The sequence below is a fragment of the Stenella coeruleoalba genome, assembly GCF_951394435.1.
Source record: "Stenella coeruleoalba genome assembly, chromosome: 2".
Classification (NCBI taxonomy): domain Eukaryota; kingdom Metazoa; phylum Chordata; class Mammalia; order Artiodactyla; family Delphinidae; genus Stenella; species Stenella coeruleoalba.
The window spans coordinates 44449288-44472955 of NC_137147.1; the positions used below are offsets into that span (position 1 = coordinate 44449288).

At 39.0% G+C, this 23668-nt stretch overlaps 1 long non-coding RNA gene across 3 annotated transcripts in view; it reads right to left on the reverse strand.

The window, feature by feature from the left end:
• Positions 1-23668, reverse strand: part of LOC307182552 — a 209259-nt gene that overhangs the window by 42945 nt on the left and 142646 nt on the right. For all 3 annotated transcript variants that reach the window (XR_013827192.1, XR_013827193.1, XR_013827194.1), the window contains exon 3: positions 16257-16363. This is a non-coding gene — a long non-coding RNA (uncharacterized lncRNA). The remainder of the gene's footprint in view (positions 1-16256; positions 16364-23668) is intronic.

Consider the following 23668-nt stretch of genomic DNA (forward strand, 5'->3'; position numbering starts at 1 on the left):
CCAGGAAGCATAGAGAGCCCATTCAGGATAAATCCATGGAGAAACATGCCAAGACACATATTAATCAAACTATCAAAAATTAAATACAAAGAAAAAACATTAAAAGCAGCAAGGGAAAAACAACTAATACCATACAAGGGAATCCAAATAAGGTTAACAGCTGATCTTTCAGCAGAAATTCTGCAGGCCAGAAGGGGGTGGCAGGACATATTTAAAGTGATGAAACGGAAAAACCTACAACCAAGATTACTCTACCCAGCAACGATCTCATTCAGATTTGAAGGAGAAATTAAAACCTTTACAGACAAGCAAAAGTTAAGAATTCAGCGCCACCAAACCAGCTGTACAACAAAAAAGGAACTTCTCTAGGCAGGAAACACAAGAGAAGGAAAAGACCTATAAAAACAAACCCCAAACAATTAAGAAAATGGTAATAGGAACATACGTATCGATAATCACCTAGAATGTAAATGGATTAAATGCTCCAACCAAAAGACATAGACTGGATACAAAAACAAGACCTGTATATATACTGTCTACAAGAGACCCACTTCAGACCTAGGGACACATGCAGACTGAAAGTCAGGGGATGGAAAAAGATATTCCATGCAAATGGAAATCAAAAGAAAGCTGGAGTAGCAATTCTCATATCAGACAAAATAGACTTTAAAATAAAGACTTTTATAAGAGACAAAGAAAGACACTACATAATGATCAAGGGGTCAGTCCAAGAAGGTATAACAATTGTAAATATTTATGCACCCAACACAGGAGTGCCTCAATACATAAGGCAAATGCTAAAAGCCATAAAAGGAGAAACTGACATGAACACAATCATACAGGGGACTTTAACACCCCACTTTCACAAACCGACAGATCATTCAAAATGAAAATAAATAAGGAAACATAGGCTTTAAATGATACATTATACAAGATGAATTTAATTGATATTTACAGGACATTCCATCCTATAATGGAACTCATGGAACATTCTCCAGGATAGATCATATCTTGGGTCACAAATCGAGCCTTGGTAAATTTAAGAAAATTGAAATCCTATGAAGTATCTGTTCTGACCACAATGCTATGAGACTGGATATCAATTACAGGAAAAAATCTGTAAAAAATACAAACAAATGGAGGCTAAACAATACACTATTAATAACCAAGATATCACTGAGGAAATCAAAAAATACCTAGAAACAAATGACAATGAAAACACACTGACCCAAAACCTATGGGATGCAACAAAAGCAGTTCTAAGAGGGAAGTTTATAGCAATACAATCCTATGCAACAAACAAGAATCATCTCATATAAACAACCTAAACATACACTTAAAGCAATGAGAGAAAGAAGAACAAAAAAAACCAATGTTAGCAGAAGGAAAGAAATCATAAAGATCAGATCAGAAATAAATGATAAAGAAATGAAGGAAACAATAGCAAAGATCAATAAAACTAAAAGCTGGTTCTTTGAGAAGATAAACAAAATTGATAAACCCTTAGCCAGACTCATGAAGAAAAAAAGGGAGAAGACTCAAGTCAATAGAATTAGAAGTGAAAAAGGAGAAGTAACAACTGACACTGCAGAAATAAAAAGGATCATGAGAGAGTACTACAAGCAATTATATGCCAATGAAATGGAAAACCTGGAGGAAATGTATAAATTCTTAGAAAAGCACAACCTTCCAAGACTGAACCAGGAAGAAACAGAAAATATAAGCAGACCAATCACAAGCACTGAAATTAAAAGTGTGAGTAAAAACCTTCCAACAAACAAAAGCCCAGGGCCAGATGGCTTCTATCAAACATTTAGAGAAGACCTAACACCTATCCTTTGCAAATTCTTCCAAAATATAGCAGAGGGAGGAACACTCCCAAACTCATTCTACGAGGGCACCATCACCCTGACACCAAAACTACACAAAGATGTCACAAAGAAAGAAAACTGCAGGCCAATATCACTGATGAACATAGATGCAAAAATCCTCCCACAAAATACTAGAAAACAGAATCCAACAGCACAATAAAAGGATCATACACCATGATCAAGTGGGGTTTATCCCAGGAATGCAGGGAGTCTTCAGTATATGCAAATCAATCAATGTGATATACCATATTAACAAACTGAAGGAGAAAAACCATATGATCATCTCAATAGATGCAGAAAAAGCTTTTGACAAAATTGAACACCCATTTATGATAAAACCCCTCCAGAAAGTAGGCATAGAGGGAACTTACCTCAACATAATAAAGGCCATATATGACAAACACACAGCCAACATCATCCTCAATGGTGAAAAACTGAAACCATTTCCTCTAAGATCAGGAACAAGACAAGACTGTCCACTCTCACCACTATTATTCAACATAGTTTTGTAAGTTTTAGCCACAGCAATCAGAGAAGAAAAGGAAATAAAAGGAATCCAAATCAGAAAAGAAGAAGTAAAGCGGTCATTGTTTGCAGATGACATGATACTATACATAGAGAATCCTAAAGATGCCACCAGAAAACTACTAGAGCTTATCCATGAATTTGGTAAATAGCAGGATACAAAATTAATGCACAGAAATCTCTTGCATTCCTGTACACTAATGAAGAAAAGTCTGAAAGAGAAATTAAGGAAACGCTCCCAGTTACCATTGCAACAAAAAGAATAAAATACCTAGGAATAAGCCTACCTAAGGAGACAAAAGACCTGTATGTAGAAAACTATAAGACACTGATGAAAGAAATTAAAGAGGATACAAAACTGATGGAGAGATATACCATGTTCTTGGAATGGAAGAAGCAACATTGTGAAATTGACTATACTACCCAAAGCAATCTACAGATTCAATGCAATTCCTATCAAACTACCAATGGCATTTTTCACAGAATTAGAACAAAAGTTTCACAATTTGTATGGAAACACAGAAGACCCCGAAAAGCCAAAGCAATCTTGAGAAAGAAAAATGGAGCTGGAAGAATCAGGCTCCCTGACTTCAGACTGTACTACAAAGCCACAGTAATCAAGACAGTATGGTACTGGCACAAAAACAGAAATATAGATCAACTGAACAAGATAGAAAGCCCAGAGATAAACCCACGCACATATGGTCACCTTATTTTTGATAAAGGAGGCAAGAATATACAATGGAGAAAAGACAGCCTCTTCAATAAGTGGTGCTGGGAAAACTGGACAGCTACATGTAAAAGAATGAAATTAGAACACTCTCTAACACCATACAAAAAAATAAACTCAAAATGGGTTAAAGACCTAAATGTAAGGCCAGACACTATAAAACTCTTAGAAGAAAACAGAGGCAGAACACTCTATGACATAAATCACAGCAAGATCCTTTTTGACCCACCTCCTAGAGAAATGGAAATAAAAAGAAAAATAAACAAATGGGACCTAATGAAACTTCAAAGCTTTTGCACAACAAAGGAAAACATAAAGAAGAGAAAAAGACAACCCTCAGAGTGGGAAAAAATATTGGCAAATGAAGCAACTGACAAAGATTAATCTCCAAAATTTATGAGCAGCTCATGCAGCTCAATATCAAAAAAACAAACAACCCAATCCAAAAATGGTCAGAAGACCTACATAGACATTTCTCCAAAGAAGATATACAGATTGCCAACAAACACATGAAAGAATGCTCAACATCATTAATCATTAGAGAAATGCAAATCAAAACTACAATGAGGTATCACCTCACACCAGTCAGAATGGTCATCATCAAAAAATCTACAAACAATAAATGCTGGAGAGGGTATGGAGAAAAGGGAACCCTCCTGCACTGTTGGTGGGAATGTAGATTGATACAGCCACTATGGAGAACAGTATGAAGGTTCCTTAAAAAACTAAAAATAGAACTACCATATGACCCAGCAATCCCGCTACTGGGCATGTACCCTGAGAAAACCATAATTCAGAAGGAGTCATGTACTACAATGTTCACTGCAGCTCTAGTTACAATAGCCAGGACATGGAAGCAACCTAAGTGTCCACTGACAATGTGGCACATATATACAATGGAATATTACTCAGCCATAAAAAGGAATGAAACTGACTTATTTGTAGTGAGGTGGATGGACCTAGAGACTGTCATACAGAGTGAAGTAAGTCAGAAAGAGAAAAACAAATACCATATGCTAACACATATATATGGAATCTAAAAAAAAAGAGAGAGAGAGAAAAAATGGTTCTGATGAGCCTAGGGGCAGGACAGGAATAAAGATGTAGACACAGAGAATGGACTTGAGGACATTGCGAGGGGGAAGGGGAAGCTGGGATGAAGTAAGTGAGTAGCACTGACATATATACACTAGCAAATGTAAAATAGATAGCTAGTGGGAAGCAGCTACATCGCACACGGAGATCAGCTCGGTGCTCTGTGTCCACCTAGACGGGTGGGATAGGGAGGGTGAGAGGGAGATGCAAGTGGGAGGGGATATGGGGATATATGTATACGTATAGCTGATTCACTTTGTTATATGGCAGAAACTAACACAACACTGTAAAGCAATTATACTCCAATAAAGATGTTAAAAAAAAAAAAGATGTGGTACATATGTACAATGGAATACTACTCAGCCAAAAAAAGAATGAAATCATGCCATTTTCAGTGACATGGATGGAAGTCAAACAGCGAAAGACAAATATATATCGCTTATATGTGAAATCTAAAAAAATGGTGTAAATGAACTTATTTACAAAACATAAATAGAGTTCAGATGTAGAAAACAAACTTATGGTCACCAAGAGGGAAAATGGGGGGATAAACTGGGAGACTGGATTGACATAAACACACTAGTATATATAAAACAGATAACTAATAAGGACCTACTGTATAGCACAGGGAACTCTACTCAGTACTCTGTAATGACCTATATGGGAAAAGAATGTAAAAAAGACAGAATATATGTGTGTGTATAACTGATTCACTTTGTTGTGTAGCAGAAACTAACACAACATTGTAAATCAACTATACTCCAATAAAAATTAATTAAAAAAAATAATCTAGAGGGCACATGGCTCTGGGTCCAGGGGGGCAGCCCCCCAGAGCTGGCCAAGAGACCACCTCCAGCCACAAGGCGCCCCCTGCAGAACTCACCACTGGAAACCCAGACAAGGCCTGGCCTGGATCACTAACAAACAGTATGAGGCCTTCCCCAAGGAGTGAATTCTATCCAATCCACCATTTATTTGTTTGGAGGACTTGCTATTCCCTTTTTTTTTTCTGGCAGACGGGGAGCTTGCAGAGAGGACAGCCGAACTGCACTTAGAGCTGACAGTAGTCTGGAAACTTGACCACATCCCCTGGGGTGGCAGAGGGGGTCTCCTGTGCCTTGAAACACAGCCCAGGGAAAAAGCAGTGGTCTTGAATTGGAACCAAGATGGTGGAGTAGAAGGACATGCTCTCACTCCCTCTTGCGAGAACACCAGAATCACAACTAGCTGCTGGACAATCGTCGAATGGAAGACACTGGGACTCACCCAAAAAGATACCCCACATCCAAAGGCAAAGGAGAAGCCACAATGACACGGTAAGAGGGGCACAATCACAGTAACATCAAATCCTATAACTGCTGGGTGGGTGACTCAGACTGGAGAACACTTATACCACAGAAGTCCACCCACTGGAGTGAAGGTTCTGAGCCCCACATCAGGCTTCCCAACCTGGGGGTCTGGCAACGGGAGGAGGAATTCCTAGAGAATCAGACTTTGAAGGTTAGTGGGATTTGACTGCAGTGGGATTTGACAGAAATGGGGGAAACAGAGGCTCCACTCTTGGAGGGCACACACAAAGTAGTGTGCGCATCGGGACTCAGGGGAAGGAACAGTGACCCCAGGGGAGAGTGAACGAGACCTACCTGCTACTGTTGGAGGGTCTCTGCAGAGGCGGGGGGGGGGGGTGGCTGTGGCTCACCATGAGGACAAGGACACTGACAGCAGAAGTTCTGGGAGTACTCCTTGGCGTGAGCCCTCCCAGAGTCTGCCATTAGCCCCACAAAAGAGCCCAGGTAGGCTCCAGTGTTGGGTTGCCTCAGGCCAAACAATCAACAGGGAGGGAACCCAGCCCCACCCATCAGCAGTCAAGCGGATTAAAGTTTTACTGAGCTCTGCCCACCAGAGCAACAGTCAGCTCTACCCACCACCAGTCCCTCCCATCAGGAAACTTGCACAAACCTCTTAGATAGCCTCATCCACCAGACGGCAGACAGCAGAACAATCCTGCAGCCTGTAGAATGAAAACCACATTCACAGAAAGATGGACAAGAAGAAAAGGCAGAGGACTATGTACCAGATGAAGGAACAAGATAAAACGCCAGAAAAAAACCTAAATGAAGTGGAGATGGGCAACTTTCCAGAAAAAGAATTCAGAATAATGATAGTGAAGATGATCCAGGACCTCAGAAAAAAAATGGAGGCAAAGATCAAGAAGATGCAAGAAATGTTTAACAAAGACCTAGAAGAATTAAAGGAAAAACAAACAGAGATGAACAGTACAATAAGGGAAATGAAAACTACACTAGAAGGAATCAATAGCAGAATAACTGAGGCAGAAGAAAAGATAAATGACAGAACAGTGTCAGTGCAGAACAGAATAAAGAAAAAAGAATGAAAAGAAATGAAGACAGCCTAAGAGACCTCTGGGACAACATTAAATGCAACAACATTCACATTATAGGGGCCCCAAAAGAAGAGAGACAGCAAGGACCAGAGAAAATATTTGAAGAGATTATAGTCGAAAACTTCCCTAACATAGGAAAGGAAATAGCCACCCAAGTCCAGGAAGCTCAGAGAGTCCCATACAGGATAAACCCAAGGAGACACACACCAAGACACATAGTAATCAAATTGGCAAAAATTAAAGACAAAGAAAAATTATCGAAAGCAGCAAGGGAAAAACGACAAATAACATACAAGGGAACTCCCATAAGGTTAACAGCTGATTTCTCAGCAGAAACTCTACAAGCCAGAAGGGAGTGGCATGATATACTTAAAGTGATGAAAGGGAAGAACCTACAACCAAGATTACTCACCCAGCAAGGATCTCATTCAGATTTGATGGAGAAATCCAAAGCTTTACAGACAAGCAAAAGCTAAGAGAATTCAGCACCACCAAACCAGCTCTACAACAAATGCTACAGGAATTTCTCTAAGTGGGAAACACAAGAGAAGAAAAGGACCTACAAAAACAACCCCAAAACAATTAAGAAAATGGTCAGAGGAACATACATATCAATAATTACCTTAAACGTAAATGGATTAAATGCTCCAACCAAAAGACACAGGCTTCCTTTATGGATACAAAAACAAGACCCATATATATGCTGTCTACAAGAGACCTACTTCAGAACTAGGGACACATGCAGACTGAAAGTCAGGGGATGGAAAAAGATAATCCATGCAAATAGAAATCAGAAGAAAGCTGGAGTAGCAATTCTCATATCAGATAAAATAGACTTTAAAGAATGTTACAAGAGACAAGGAAGGACACTACATAAGGATCGGGGGATCAATCCAAGAAGAAGATAAAACAATTATAAATATATATGCACCCAACATAGGAGCACCTCAATACATAAGGCAACTGCTAACAGCTATAAAAGAGGAAAGCAACAGTAACACAATAATAGTGGGGGACTTTTAACACATCACTTATACCAATGGACAGATCATACAAAATGAAAATAAATAAGGAAACAGAAGCTTTAAATGACACAATAGACTAGGTAGATTTAACTGATATTTATAGGACATTCCATCCAAAACCAGCAGATTACACTTTCCTCTCAAGTGCACATGGAACATCCTCCAGGATAGATCACATCTTGGGTCACAAATCAAACCTCAGTAAATTTAAGAAAACTGAAATCATATCAAGCATCTTTTCTGACCACAACACTATGAGATTAGAAATGAATTACAGGGAAAAAAACATAAAAAACACAAACACATGGAGGCTAAACAATACATTACTAAATAACCACGAGATCACTGAAGAAATCAAAGAGGAAATCAAAAAATACCTAGAGACAAATGACAATGAAAACACAATGATCCAAAAGCTATGGGATGCAGCAAAAGCAGTTCTAAGAGGGAAGTTTATAGCTATACAAGTCTACCTCAAAAAACAAGAAAAATCTCAAATAAACAATCTAACCTTACACCTAAAGGAACTAGAGAAAGAATAACAAACAAAACCCAAAGTTAGCAGAAGGAAAGAAATCATAAAGATCCGAGCAGAAATAAATGAAATAGAAACAAAGAAAATAATAGCGAAGATCAATAAAACTAAAAGCTGGTTCTTTGAGAAGATAAACAAAATTGATAAACCATTAGCCAGACTCATCAAGAAAAAGAGGGAGAGGACTCAAATCAATAATATTAGAAATGAAAAAGAAGTTACAACAGACACCACAGAAATACAAAGCATCCTAAGAGACTACTACAAGCAACTCTATGCCAATAAAATGGACAACCTGGAAGAAATGGACAAATTCTTCGAAAGGTTTAACTTTCCGAGACTGAACCAGGAAGAAATAGAAAATATGAACAGACCAATCACAAGTAATGAAATTGAAACTGTGATTAAAAATCTTCCAACAAAGAGAAGTCCAGAATCAGATAGTTTCACAGATGAATTCTATCAAACATTTAGAGACAAGCTAACACCCATCCTTCTGAAACTCTTCCAAAAAATTGCGGAGGAAGGAACACTCCCAAACTCATTCTATGAGGCCTCCATCACCCTGATACCAAAACCAGACAAAGATACTACAAAAAAAGAAAATTACAGACCAATATCACTGATGAATATAGATGCAAAAATCCTCAACAAAATACTAGCGAACAGAATCCAACAACACATTAAAAGGATCATACACCATGATCAAGTGGGACTTATCCCAGGGATGCAAGGATTCTTCAATATACGAAATCAATCAATGTGATACACCATATTAACAAACTGAAGAACAAAAACCATATGATCATCTCAATAGATGTAGAAAAATCTTTTGACAAAATTCAACAGCAATTTATGATAAAAGCTCTCCAGAAAGTGGGCATAGAGGGAACCTATCTCAACATAATAAAGGCCATATACAACAAACCCACAGCAAACATCATTCTCAATGGTGAAAAACTGAAAGCATTTCCTCTGAGATCAGGAACAAGACAAGGATATCCACTCTCACCACTATTATTCAACATAGTTTTGAAGTCCTAGCCACGGCAATCAGAGAAGAAAAAGAAATAAAAGGAATACAAATTGGAAAAGAAGAAGTAAAACTGTCACTGTTTACAGACGACATGATACTATACATAGAGAATCCTAAAGATGCCACTAGAAAACTACTAGAGTTAATCAATGAATTTGGTAAAGTTGCAGGATACAAAATTAATGCACAGAAATCTCTTGCATTCCTATACACTAATGATGAAATATCTGAACGAGAAATTAAGGAAACACTCCCATTTACCATTGCAACAAAAAGAATAAAATACCTAGGAATAAACCTACCTAAGGAGATGAGACCTGTATGCAGAAAACTATAAGACACTGATGAAAGAAATTAAAGATGATACCAACAGATGGAGAGATATACCATGTTCTTGGATTGGAAGAATCAATATTGGGAAAATGACTATACTACCCAAAACAATCTAAAGATTCAATGCAACCCCTATCAAATTACCAATGGCATTTTTTATGGAACTAGAACAAAAAATCTTAAAATTTGTATGGAGACACAAACGACCCCAAATAGCCAAAGAGTCTTGAGGGAAAAATATGGAGCTGGAGGAATCAGACTCCCTGCCTTCAGACTATAGTACAAAGCTACAATAATCAAGACAATATGGTACTGGCACAAAAACAGAAACATAGATCAGTGGAACAAGATAGAAAGCCCAGAGACAAACCCATGCACCTATGGTCAACTAATCTATGACAAAGGATGCAAGGATATACAATGGAGAAAAGAGAGCCTCTTCAATAAGCGGTGCTGGGAAAACTGGACAGCTACATGTAAAAGAATGAAATTAGAACACTCCCTCACACCGTACACAAAAAGAAACTCAAAATGGATTGAAAACCTAAATGTAAGGCCAGACACTATCAAACTCTTAGAGGAAAACAGAGGCAGAACACTCTTTGACATAAAGCACAGCAAGATCTTTTTTGATCCACCTCCTAGAGTAATGGAAATAAAAACAAAAATAAACAAATGGGACCTAATGAAACTTCAAAGCTTTTGCACAGCAAAGGAAACCATAAACAAGCCGAAAAGACAACCCTCAGAATGGGAGAAAATATTTGCAAATGAATCAACGGACAAAGGATTAATCTCCAAAATATATAAACAGCTGGTGCAGCTCAATATTAAAAAAACAAACAACCCAATCTAAAAATGGGCAGAAGACCTAAATAGACATTTCTCCAAAGAAGACATACAGATGGCCAAGAAGCACATGAAAAGCTGCTCAAAATCACTAATTATTAGAGTAATGCAAATCAGAACTACAATGAGGTATCACTTCACACCAGTTAGAATGGGCATCATCAGAAAATCTACAAACAACAAATGCTGGAGAGGGTGTGGAGAAAAGGGAACCCTCTTGCACTGCTGGTGGGAATGTAAATTGATACAGCCACTATGGAGAACAGTATGGAGGTTCCTTAAATACTAAATACAGAATTACCATATGATCCAGCAATCCCACTACTGGGCATATACCCAGAGAAAACCATAATTCAAAAAGACAGATGCACCCCAATTTTCACTGCAGCACTATTTACAACAGCCAGGTCGTGGAAGCAACATAAATGCCCACTGACAGACAAATGGATAAAGAAGATGTGGTACATATATACAATAGAATATTACTCAGCCATAAAAAGGAATGAAACTGGGTCATTTGTAGAGACGTGGATGGATCTAGAGACTGTCATACAGAGTGAAGTCAGAGAGAGTAAAACAAATATTGTATATTGACCCATATATGTGAAACCTAGAAAAATGGTACAGATGAACCAGTTTGCAGGGCAGAAGTTGAGACACAAATGTAGAGAACAAACGTATGGACATCAAGGGGGGAAAGCGGCTTGGGGTGGGGGTGGGGGTGGGATGAATTCAGAGATTGGTATTGACATGTACACACTGATGTGTATAAAATGGATGACTAATAAGAACCTGCTGTTTAAAAAAGTAAATAAAATTAAATTTTTTTTTAAAAAAGGTGGTTGAGACAACATGTATACAACTTTTTTAAATATTTGGTAAAAATATAAAGACAGAAAGGAGTAGCTAAGATGCATGTATGTATTTAAAATGATTTTTCAATTATCAAACCACATCACCAAGAAATGCAAAGCCTGTAGTAAAAAAAGAAAAAAAAAATCCCTCTACCCCAAAACAAATATGGTTAAAATATTGCTTAAAAATTGATTAAATTTTTTTTCTAGCATTTCTCCTATAACAACAATAATAATTATTAGGTACCATTTAGTAAGCTCCTATGCTAAACTGTTTTCTAAATTCTTTAAAAATGTTCTTTCAATGGATGAATGAATAGCTAAAATGTGGTATATACTAATACAACGGAATATTATTCAGCCTGAATATTATTCAGGAAGGAAATTCTGACATATGCTACAACTAGATGCACCCTGAAAACATTACGCTAAGTGAAACAAACCAGACACAATAATATAAATATTGAATGATTCCACTTACATGAGGTACCAAGAATAGGCAAATTCATAGAGACAGAAAGTAGAACAGCGAGGTGGCCAGGGGCCAGCAGAAGGGGAGAGTGGGGAGTTATTGTTTAATGAGGAGAGTTTCTGTTTGGAATGATTTAAACATTTTGGAAATGGACGGTAGTGATGACTGCACTATATTGTGCAGGTACTTAAAGCCACTCAACTGTACATTTAAAAATGGCTAAAGTATCAGTAGTACATTTTATACGATGTATATTTTACCACAAAAACCTATTCTCATTCATATCTTCAATTCTATAAGATGAGTTATACAACTAATAGATGGATTTGAACCCAAGCAATCTGACTACAGAACCTAGGTTCTTTGCCCATATTTTTAAAAAGAAAGAGAGAATAGTATAAAGAACCTCCACACCGATCACCCTGTTTCAACAATTATCTGCTTCTGGCCAACCTTGTTTCATATGTTCCCTTACCTATTCCCTGCCCTGCCTCTAGGATATTTTGATGTAAATTTCAGACATCATGTCATTTAATCTGTAAATATTTCAATATATAGCTCTAAAAGAATTTTTTAGAAGTTATAACACTTTAAAAAATCTAACGATTTCTTAATATCATCAAGTATTCTGTTATTGTTCACATTTCCCCAATTGCCTTACAAATTTTTAAGTTTGTTTGAATTAGGACCCAAATAAAACTTACACACTGCAAAAAAAAGAGAAAAAGCACTGGTCTTGCATCCAGCTCCCCCTGTGTCACGTGGAACAGACTACTTAATGTGTCTAGGATCAGGGAGAACAGGTGCTTCATGGATGTTTGGCAGGTTAGTGATATTGTATGTGAATGTGTCTAAAACAATATCTAGGTTTTTATTTTCTACCTCAGCCACCTTCTGTTCTGACACTGCATTTATTGCAACTTGTAATTTTATTACTTTGTGTTTTGACTTCATTATTTTTATTGTTTTTGCTGTTGTTTATATCCCTCACCAGACTATAAAATTCCTGAGAACACAGAGCACGGCTGTCTTGCTCACATGTGTCCCCAGAGCCTAGCGCATAATAAGTACTCAATAAGAATATTTTCAATAATGTATTAATTCATTCAATAAAAATTAGATTCTCTTGTTCTTTTGACCCCCTGGGTAAGTCAAATATTCCTGAGATAGCAACCAAAGCTGGGTGGCTTTTCCGAGATACTCATTGCAGCATTTACACCCAAAACTACTGAGAAAGGAAACCAGTAACCTCGGGCAATCACTAGACACGGTTCTGGTGTTTACCTGATGAGATATTACTAAGTCAGTCACCTAGGAGCAACTTCAGAATGAAGCAGTCAACCAGCTCACTCCTGGAGGATAGCAGAGTAGGGACGTGTGGCTCTGGCCCCTCCGCCCACCCCTCCTAGGAACAACAGCAAGACCCTCTGGTCCTGGGGGTAGGCTGCTGGGAGAGCAAGCTTCCAGTAATTGCAATGCTGTTTCTTCAAGAGATGGAGGGAAAAGCATTTCAGTAATAAGCAAAGACGAGGGAAAATCAATAAGGATGTGTGTAATGAATTTTTGTTTCCTGAAATAGCCTGGCAGGAGCCTTGCCAGGAAAAGTTAGGAGTGATCAGCGACAAGATTAGAGACACAAATCCAAGAACATTATTCAGCTCTGCAGGCTCCCCTGGTGGAAGAATGTCAGTGTAAGGAATTAAAGAGAGCCCAGGCTTTGTCCAGAAAGACAGTCTTTAAGAGAAGCTGGACAAGGTAACAATAGTATCTATTGGGGAGGAAAACCGTGCTTCTCTTGCCACTTGGAATTTGAGAGGGGTCTGATCAGGTTGGACAAATTGTAATGGTTTTTGAACCCTTCAAGTCAAATAATCATCCTCCATTAATATTATACATATTCCACGTTTGTGCTACCACATAATGGTTATGAGCAGATTTCAACTCTGCCATTTACTACTCATTAACTGTGTAATCTTGGGTAAGTTACTTAACATCTCTGAACCTCTGCTGCATCTTCTATAAAACAGGGAGCTAACAGCACCCATGTTGTAAAGCTGTTGGGAAGATTAAATGAGATAATATGTCGATCATGGAGCTCAATGCCTGCCACAAGGTAAACACGCAATAAACAGTAGTTATTATTGTTATCATCATTGTTAACTAAGCCCACTGTGCTGAGTCCCTGATAAGATCACTGGGTCTTTTGCTAGACTGTTTGTTCACCCTTAACGTGCTGGCATCGTGTTTTCATCCTAGAACACCCTTTACCTGGCAGAACCAATAAACATTAGCCCAACAAAACTGTTGAACTGAAAGCTAGAAATTAGGATAAGGAGTTTCTCACTTTAATCTTCTCCCCTGTATATCTCATCTTAGTTTATGTCTATGTGTGCATGGTTCACCTGAAAAATAGAGGGAATTCCCTTACAGGGACTTCAAACATCTAACAATTCACTCACTGATGACAGAGCAATTAGCCTCATATTAGCACTTTCTAAAACCACTCTGAAGTAATTTCACTTCTTGCCATAATTACTTGCAACACAGTGAAGTGGTTCTGAACCACATTATCATCATTTTGTTAATTCCTGTAACTAAAGTTTTAAAATCAATTTTATTTGCGGCACAATTTACATGTAACAAATAGACACATTCCAGTGTACGGTGTAGTGTGTTTTGATCAATTTCCTCACTCATGTAACCACCAGATAAATCATAATGTAGAAAATTTCCAAACAGGCTCCCTTGTGCTCTTTCCCAATCAATCCCTACCTCCACTTCCATCCCCAGACAACCACTCTTGCATCTATTATAGATTAGACTTGTCTTTACTAGAGTTTGACTTAAATGGAAACATACCATATGTAGCCTGTATTGTCTGTCCTCTTTTGATCAACATAATGTTTTTTCTTTGTTTTTTTGCGGTACGCGGGCCTCTCACCGCTGTGGCCTCTCCTGTCGCGGAGCACATGCTCCGGATGCGCAGGCCCAGCGGCCATGGCCCACGGGCCCAGCCGCTCCGCGGCATGTGGGACCCTCCCGGACCGGGGCACGAACCCGCGTCCCCTGCATCGGCAGGCGGACTCCCAACCACTGCGCCACCAGGGAAGCCCCAACATAATGTTTTTGATATTCATTTATTTTGTTGCATGTATCAGCAGTACATTCCTTTCTATTGCTAGGCAGTATTCCATTGTATGACTATAATACATTTTTTAAAAAAATTGATTCACCTACTGATGAACATTCTAGGTTGTTTCCAGTTTTTCTTACTCTTATGAATAAAGCTGCTATGAATATTCATGTACAAGTCTTTTGACATGTTTTCATTTCCCTTAGGTGAATATCTAGGAATGATATTCCAGGGTCATATGACAAGTTTATGTTCAACTTTTGAAGATACTGCCAAACTATTTTCCAAAGTGTCTGTGCCATTTTTCATTCTCACCAGCAGTAAGAACTCCTGTGGCTCCATACATTCTCCAACATTTGGAGTTGTGACTACATCTTAAATGACTTATTCTATTTTACTTGGACCTTCTGAGAATTTCTTCCTCTCTCCCCCATCCCTCCAATTTCTAGAACCTCTACCATTCCGTTTAGTGTCTCTGGAGGGCAGAAGTAAGGTTAAAGTGTTTATTATTAAATTCCAAAACTTGTTTTAAATATACTTTAAAGTGCTCATATGGAAACAATCTAAGTGTTCATCAATGGATGAATGGATAAAGAGGATTGTCATATATATGAGACAATATTATTCAGCCATGAGAAGGAAAGAAGTCCTGCCATTTGCAACAACATGGATGGACCTTGAGGACCTTATGCTAAGTGAGATAAGTCAGACAGAGAAAGACAAATACTAATACTGTAGGATTTCACTTATACGTGGAATCTGAAAAAAGCCAAACTCATAGAAACAGAGGGTAGAATAGTGGTTACCAGGGGCTGGGGAGTTGGGGGAATTGGGGAGACATTGGTCAAAAGAGTACAAGCTTGCAGTTAGAAGATGAATAATAAGTCCTAGAGATCTAATGCACAGCACAGCGATTATAGTCAACAATACTGCATTGCATACTTCAAAGTTGCTAAGAGATGAGATCATGAATGTTCTCACCACAAAAAAGTTAATAATTATGTGACAGGATAGAGGTGTTAGTTAATGCTACAGTGGTAATCATATTACAATATATAAGTGTATCAAATCAACACACTTTAAACTTACACAATGTTATATGTCAATTACATCTCAATTAAAATAAAATAAAATGCTCAAAAGATGTCAGAAGCTCATCTACCAGAGAAAGACCTTCCACAGCAGGATCGCTCTTGTTTATGTCACTATAACCCACACATACAAATATACACACTTAAAATCTTCTTATCTTTGGGCAAATGTGGCTCTGGAATAATTTAATTACAGCAGACAAAGGAAAGAAGAAAAAACCCAGCTTCCTTTAGACACTAAACTATTAGCTTCCAGGACCTTACTTTCAACAACTGCTCAGAAAATGGAATTGTCTGGCTCACCTTCTGTGGTGTCCTTCCCTCTGGGCTTGTTTTCAGTCACTCTTGAGCCCAGTTTGGCCTCCATATTACATGTCAGTCACTAAATTCACAGTAGCCAACCACTGCACCTGTAAACAGATTCGTTGCTTCATAAAATTTATTGTCTAGGCTGTGTTTCATTCAGTGCTATCAGTTCTTGTTTTAGAAAATAGAATCTCAATCTGTAGCAAAATGAAGAACACACACAGGTATTTCATTACGAAGATTTTGACTCAGGGAAATAAAAACCTCATGTACTTTAAATTTCCAAGATTTCAACATAACCATGTTCTTTCTAGGATTAAAAGAATAATAATAATAAACAACAAAACTTTGTGATGGAAATGCCAAGGTCTTTTTAAAAGATGTGCAAATGATTTCTTAAGGCAAGTAATGGGGTCTATCAGGCTCTGAGGTTCAGATCATGTTTGGATGGTCAGATTATATTCCTTGAGGAGCCTACAGTTATTTTCCAAACCCCAAGTATAGGAAAATGCAAACCTTTTTTTTTTTTTTTTTGGCCAAATACTTTCCAGTTTTAAAGCCAAGTAATTTAAGGAAGATGTTTATGCCACTACTCCTTTCTACTTAAGTCATTAAATGTTGTATGACATAAACTCTTTGATACCTTTGAAAGCCATCTGCAAGGGCTTTTCTGAGTTCTTTTTCTTAGAAACAGAACATTTTTATTTTAAGAGTAAATTAGCTTGAACATCAGAAGTTTCCACTTCAGGTGAAAACGCTGAACCCAGGAGGTTTGGGTGAGTTATGAACTTGACAAAATGCACGCTCTGCCATCCCCAGCGATCAGTGCAGCTTCCAGCAATAGAAATGCAATGGTCAAATGCTGCAGGAGCAGAACATGGCCAATCACTGTGACAGGCAGGTGATCAATAATGCTGTCAGCCTCTTCTTAAGGTTTGGAAGGATAGAAGCCCAGGGGCTCCTCAACACTCTAGTAAATGAACAAAAACAAATGCCTCCACCACAAAAACAAGACACTACAAACCCAAGCTAGAAACTCTCATAAATGTGAAAGGTTTTTTGCATTCTTATATATAAGCTGTTATATTTTTTGCAAATAGTAATACTGTTTCACAACTGCATTACTATTTCATAACTATATTTACTATTATATTTCTTATTATATAACCGTATATACTATTACTATGATATATATTACATACCATATATAACTGTTATGTAACTGTACACACTGTTACATTTCGTAACTGTATATACTATTTCATAGCTACATATTACATATGTATGTGTACATGCACACACACACACACACACACACACACACACACACACACACACACATAAAAGAAAATACATCAAAATGTTAATAGCAGGGCTTCCCTCGTGGCACATTGGTTGAGAGTCTGCCTGCCGATTCAGGGGACAGGGGTTTGTGCCCCGGTCTGGGAAGATACCACATGCCACAGAGCGGCTGGGCCCGTGAGCCATGGCCGCTGAGCCTGCGCGTCCGGAGCCTGTGCTCCGCAACGGGAGAGGTCACAACAGTGAGAGGCCCACGTACCACAAAAAAAAAAAAAAAAGTCACTCAAAAAGTTAAGAAAAAAAAAGATCAAGATGAGAAACAAAATCTAACATGACCCATTTGGCACAGTGTGTTGGACTTGGCCCGGGGAAGGGCCTTGAACTTTAAGCCCTGGACACAAAGTTTAGCTTTGGAGCATTCAGCGTCCTACATGAGGCTCTGTGGGCATCTGTATGGGAACCCAAGCTCAACTTGTCTTCACCTCTTTTATTCCAGGGACACTGTTAGGGACTCAATTACTTTACAATGCCTGTTCTTCATGGGAAAGCAGCCCAGACGACTGATTAGATTATTTTTAATCCCTTATTTAGAAAAGCCCAAGTTGCTACAACTGATGTTCTATCCAACTGGATGAACACAAAGTGAGTAGCCAAAAGGTTCAGTAATTGCTGTAGCTAGAATATATTAATTACTCAGACAGAGGTACAGCATTTTAAGTCCATGGAATTCACTGTCCACTGTCCCAAGCAGTAGAGAAAAAATATCAAGTAGATTCAAATCTCATTTGAAGAATGGAAGAGAAATAAATATGTTAGCATTAACACAAATGGTCATATATAAATAAAGTAAAATTTCTATTAGAGCTGTTGATCCTGCAGAGTGTATTAAACCAAAGGTAGTACCAGGAGGAGGTGTTGCAACCTATTCCCTGAACTAGACCCCTCAAGGCAAATGTGAGCATCAACAATGTTTGGCTTAAAACAACGATAAACCAGAATGACAATGTGTTAATTCAGAGAGAAATCCATTTTTTATGGGGACAGTAATATATCAATCCATGTGACTAGCTCATGGCATAGTGAAGTGCATAGGCATCTGAGCTAGACAGATCTGGGTTCAAGTCCTGGGCCCTGCACTTAATTGCTGGGTGATCTTGGGTAGACATTGATCCCAAGGTTTAAGCCTTGGTAACAACAAAATGTTACTGAGGTGTTTTGCATTAAATTAGATAATGCATACAAAGCACTTGGAACATTGTCTACATATGGTGACAGCTCATTAAATGTTAGCTATTATTATCCCATTTTATAGATGAAATTCAAAAAGGTGGAGTAATTTGCCCAAAGTCCCAGAGATAAAACACAGATGTGAATCCAAGTGAACCAGGTCCTCATATACAGATCATAGATAATGAAAAAAAAATGATAATAAGTTCCATATTATCAGAAGGAGACTCAAATGTATTCTCATTTCTGTAATATTTATAATCAACCCTGACCCATGTTCGGGGAGGAAAGAAAAATCTCTCAAATTACCTTTCAAAGGTAATTTGAAACTGCCTGAATTGAGGGTGGCATATTCAGTTGTACAAGATGTACACTGCACAACTCTAGAGTTTGCCTTTCACACAGACAGCAGCCTTAAGGGTACCTGACGCATGAACTGCAGAACCACTGTTATGCACTGGGATTAAGAGGACACTGGGAGTGAGGAGCTAAACTGCAGAAGCTATATATTGTTAAGGAGCTCCTGTAGATATAATCAGAACTTTCTATCATTTCCAGAAGCACAGTGCTTCTGGAATAGTGCTCAGTACCACTACCACCTCTCTTTGCAATGCTAAACAGTTCTCTCTTCGGAAAGGACAAAGCACTTTTATAAGTATCCTCATAATACCAATTGTTACTTTGGTAGTGCTTAGTCACAACAGGATCCACTGTTTAAAACAGCTCTGGGCCAAAAACCTAAAATAGGATTTTGATGTGTAAAATAAGTGCTCTGAGTGATGAAATGATTCTAAGAGAATTCTTCTATGAAGCAAGAACAGGCCAGTCATCAATATTCCCCAGCTGCCAGGACTGGGTGGGCTGTCCACTTGTGGGCCTTAGTTAGAGCTAAGGCTCACCCTCATTGTAGTGTTTATTGCAGTGCTGAGCACGTCCGCCTGTGTCCTGGGAGCTTCCCAAGCTGGGAGGCTCTGGCGAGCCAGAAGGACTGTGTGTCTCATCTCTGCATCACCAGTGCCTGGCACAGAGCAGGGTATCAATAAACGTTCAGTGAATGGATGAATTTATAACTTCTGAGGAGGCCTGATTATTAACAGATCCCATATTTGTAGAAAATTTTGTTGCGAAACTGAATTTTTGTCAAAAATGAATCAGAATGACTTGCCTGACCCAGGGCTGCTGCTAAAAAGCTTTTCCTCCCACATCACAGCCAGCAAAGGAAGGCCAGGCACCGGAGAAAAATCCCAAGACTCTCTGGGATTCTCATGATATTGGGTTCATCCCAATCTAGTCCAAGAAGACATGTTCTGTTCTTCACTTGGAGTAAGGCATGAAGTGGACTATCTCTATAAGTCTTCTCAGGACCTCACTCAGTGACATTTACCCTTCAAAACTCTCACCAGAGCTATGTCCTTTCAATTGAGTCCCTTCTAGGAGGACACCGTAATAACCATACATTTATCTGTTTTTGGCTTCCTGAAAGTCTTGTTATGATGCAGGCAGAACAAATCTATTTCCACACTGTGTTCAGTAGACTTCCCCCCACTCTTTTGGCCCACTGCTATTTTTAAAAAATATATAAGGAAAATATTTTAAATATAATAATTAGTAATTATAATAATGACATAAATAATTTTCGTGACAGACACTGCTAGGATACACACACACACTACTATAATATATATACAAATGTGTGTGTGTGTGTGTGTGTTTACACAGTAGGCCCTTGGTACCTGCAGAGGATTGGTTCCAGGACATGCCCCCCACAACGGATACCAAAATCCATGGATGCTCAAGCCTTCTATACAAAAGGCATAGTACAGTTGGACTCCAAATCCGTGGATGCAGAGGGCTGACTGTATATGCTAAAAAACTTTATATATTTTAAAAATCTCAGAAAGTCCTTACAATAACAATACCATGTTAGTTCTGTTCACCAATTCAATTCAACTGATGGCGAATCTGAGGCTCACTAACTCCCACTGTCACATAAATAATAAGCAGTGGCATGTGGATCAGATCTCAGACCTACCTATAGCCCAAACCCCACTCTTTACACTAAGCTTCACCAGTAAAGCCACAAAGCTGCCCCATCCTGTTAGGTTCTTAACATATTTTTTAAAATTCATGCAATCCCCTCCCAACCTTCCAGCCTCCCAAATAATAAGTAACCAAATAATAAGATTGTCTCCCAGGGTGAGATTCCATCTGTGCGATGAGGGGTGCACACCTAGGGCTTTGATTTAATTCTCTTGCACTAAACTGATCAAGTGCAGAGCAGTTTAGAATCTTTTATAATTTTATTAGGTTAGATCATTAGATTTCAGAGATGAAATGAATGGAAGCCTGACCTGAGACTAAAACAGCCAAATCCAGCTGCATGGAAGGTTCCTCAGGGCTAGCTTTCAGGACTCAAACACTCAATAATACTGCAAAGCATGACACTCTGAACAACAAGGATAAAATTTCGATATTAAAATAACTTTTATGGTGCCAGGAAGTACAGTGACATGCCTTTGTCTTGAAGCAACATGCTTTTGCTTTAGTGAAACCATAGATTATCGATTCTCAGATTCGGGAACACTGTCCTAATGGATTTGGTCTCGAGTTATATTACTACTACAGCCATTAACTCATGCAACTAAAAGCAAATGACTTCACCTCCTTGTGCCTTATCTCCCTTGAACCTTTCCCGAAGAATTTAGAAAAATGAGGGCATTCAATTAAGAAAACATTTGAGTCCACATGTAAAAGACACAGTAAAATGGAATGTGTAGCTGCTTCTTATGCTTCTTGCTGGATTCCCAGGGTCAGAATTCCTTGGGCAAAGCCACTTTTGTAATATTTCAACAGACACAAAAATAGCATCAGGTGTATATCATACCTGGCTCAGTCCTGAGATGGTCATTCTTCTCTATCTCTATACTCCTTCTTGAGGTCCTATAAAATGTTCAAAACCCGCCACATGGAGTTCTCTCCAAGCCTCTAATTTCTAGCCCTAATTCCTCATCCTGTCCTGAATTTTACATCTCCAGTTAACCATGGACTATCTCTACTTGGATATAAAAATTAATAATCCAAGCACTGCTTTGCCACCATCCTCTCTCAATTTCTCCTTCCATCCGTGGTACCAGGTTCTCCAGGCTCAGAACCTCATCCTTTTTCGCCTCCCACATCAGACCAGTCACCATGTCCTGCTCATTTTTGTTGCTATTGATATCTCCCTTTTTATTTCTTTAGTTCCACTCTTAATCCAGGACTCTTTACCTTATCTCTAATTTTTTGGCAGTTGCCTTCCATCTCATCCAGATTCCTCTGATTTTTCTCTATATTATTCTACACATAGATCCATAAGAAAGAACTCTCCTCTTGACTGTCATATAAACTCTGATTTCCATCATGGGGCCTTGCTCTTTTATCTGTTCTCCCTACTCCATTACCCTCACAAGCTTCTTCTCCATGTTACAACCTTAACATGGGCCCTGTCCTCCAGACAAGCTTATTTGTGTTCTGACTCCAATCTACTGCTTGCTTGTTCCTATTATTGGTATTCCAAAAGAATTAACTGAATCAAAGAATGGATGGATGGATACACAGAATGGGTGTATATGCCCAAACCTGAACTCTCCTCTACTATCTCTGTCCCTCACCACAATAATCAGAGCAAAATACATTCATAAAGCCTTTGGAAATGGATCATCTACACAGATTGCTGCTACTCAGAATTGGTGTTATTCTTCCCTGGGTTCCTGTCTCAGACACATGATTTTCAGTTTCACGTGTGTGTGTTCTCCTTCCTTGTGGCAGAGATTGCTAGCTCTTTACCAAACCCAGTTCCTCTTCTTGTATGTAACTGGGCATGTAACTGGACTACATTTCCCAGCCCCCTTTGCAGTTGGCTAGGTGTAGCCATGTTACTACTGGACGATGGAATGTGAGTGAAAGCAACGCGGGCCACTTCCAGGCTGTGGAAGCTTAAGACCAGGTTGTACCTCTCCATGCTTCTTTTTCTGTTTCCTCTGGGGTGGGGAAAAGCAAAGAGCAAGTGGCTTTGGGAGTCAGGTGTTGAAGATGGCAGTGTTGCCACCAGCCTGGGCCCCCAAAGAGGAGAGCTAGCCACTAACCTGGAACATTTCCCTGGATGAGGGTATAAAAACTTCTGTATTTCTGGGGCCACTGAAATTTTGCTGGATCTTGTTACAACAGCTCAGCCCTCTCTAAATAATTCATTCCTCAACTGGATCACGAGTGCCCTGAGTAGTTGCAGCAGCATGAGCAGTCAGGACTACACCTGGATGTGCATCAGAGCTGCAGAAACACCTTGAGTAGGACTAGATAATCCAGCTGAAGGTATAAAGCAAGGTGGACTAGGCTGAGCTCTGGGATTCCTCCTAAGCGTGGATGTAGCTGAATCACGGACAAGGAAGAAGGCATCTTAGAAGAATTAATGTGTGATCAGTGCTGGAGACTGTTGAGGCAGAAGCCTGGAGAATGGATTAAAATAGCACTAGGGATCATTCTCACTGGGTTTGGTTCTATTGCTAAGTTTGTAAAGAATACTGGGCTCTGTTCTAGAAGAGCATAGGCTTTTCTTCTAATCATACCTGGTAAATCTTTCGGAGTCTTATTTCTGCAGGTTCATGATTATTTCCTTATCTGTGCCATCTCCCAGGGATAGCACAAGGTTGGACTGAAATAAAGTCTTCTGAGTCCCTACAACAGGATGGGCTAGAGTCCTGAAAGCTGGGTTTGGGGGCAGGGCTTAAACTCCATTCACATTGCCAGGACAGCTCAGGCCAGGCAAAGTGGCAGAAGGCTAAAGAAAAGAAACTCTGTTCTGGGGCTTCCCTGGTGGCACAGTGGTTGAGAATCCGACTGCC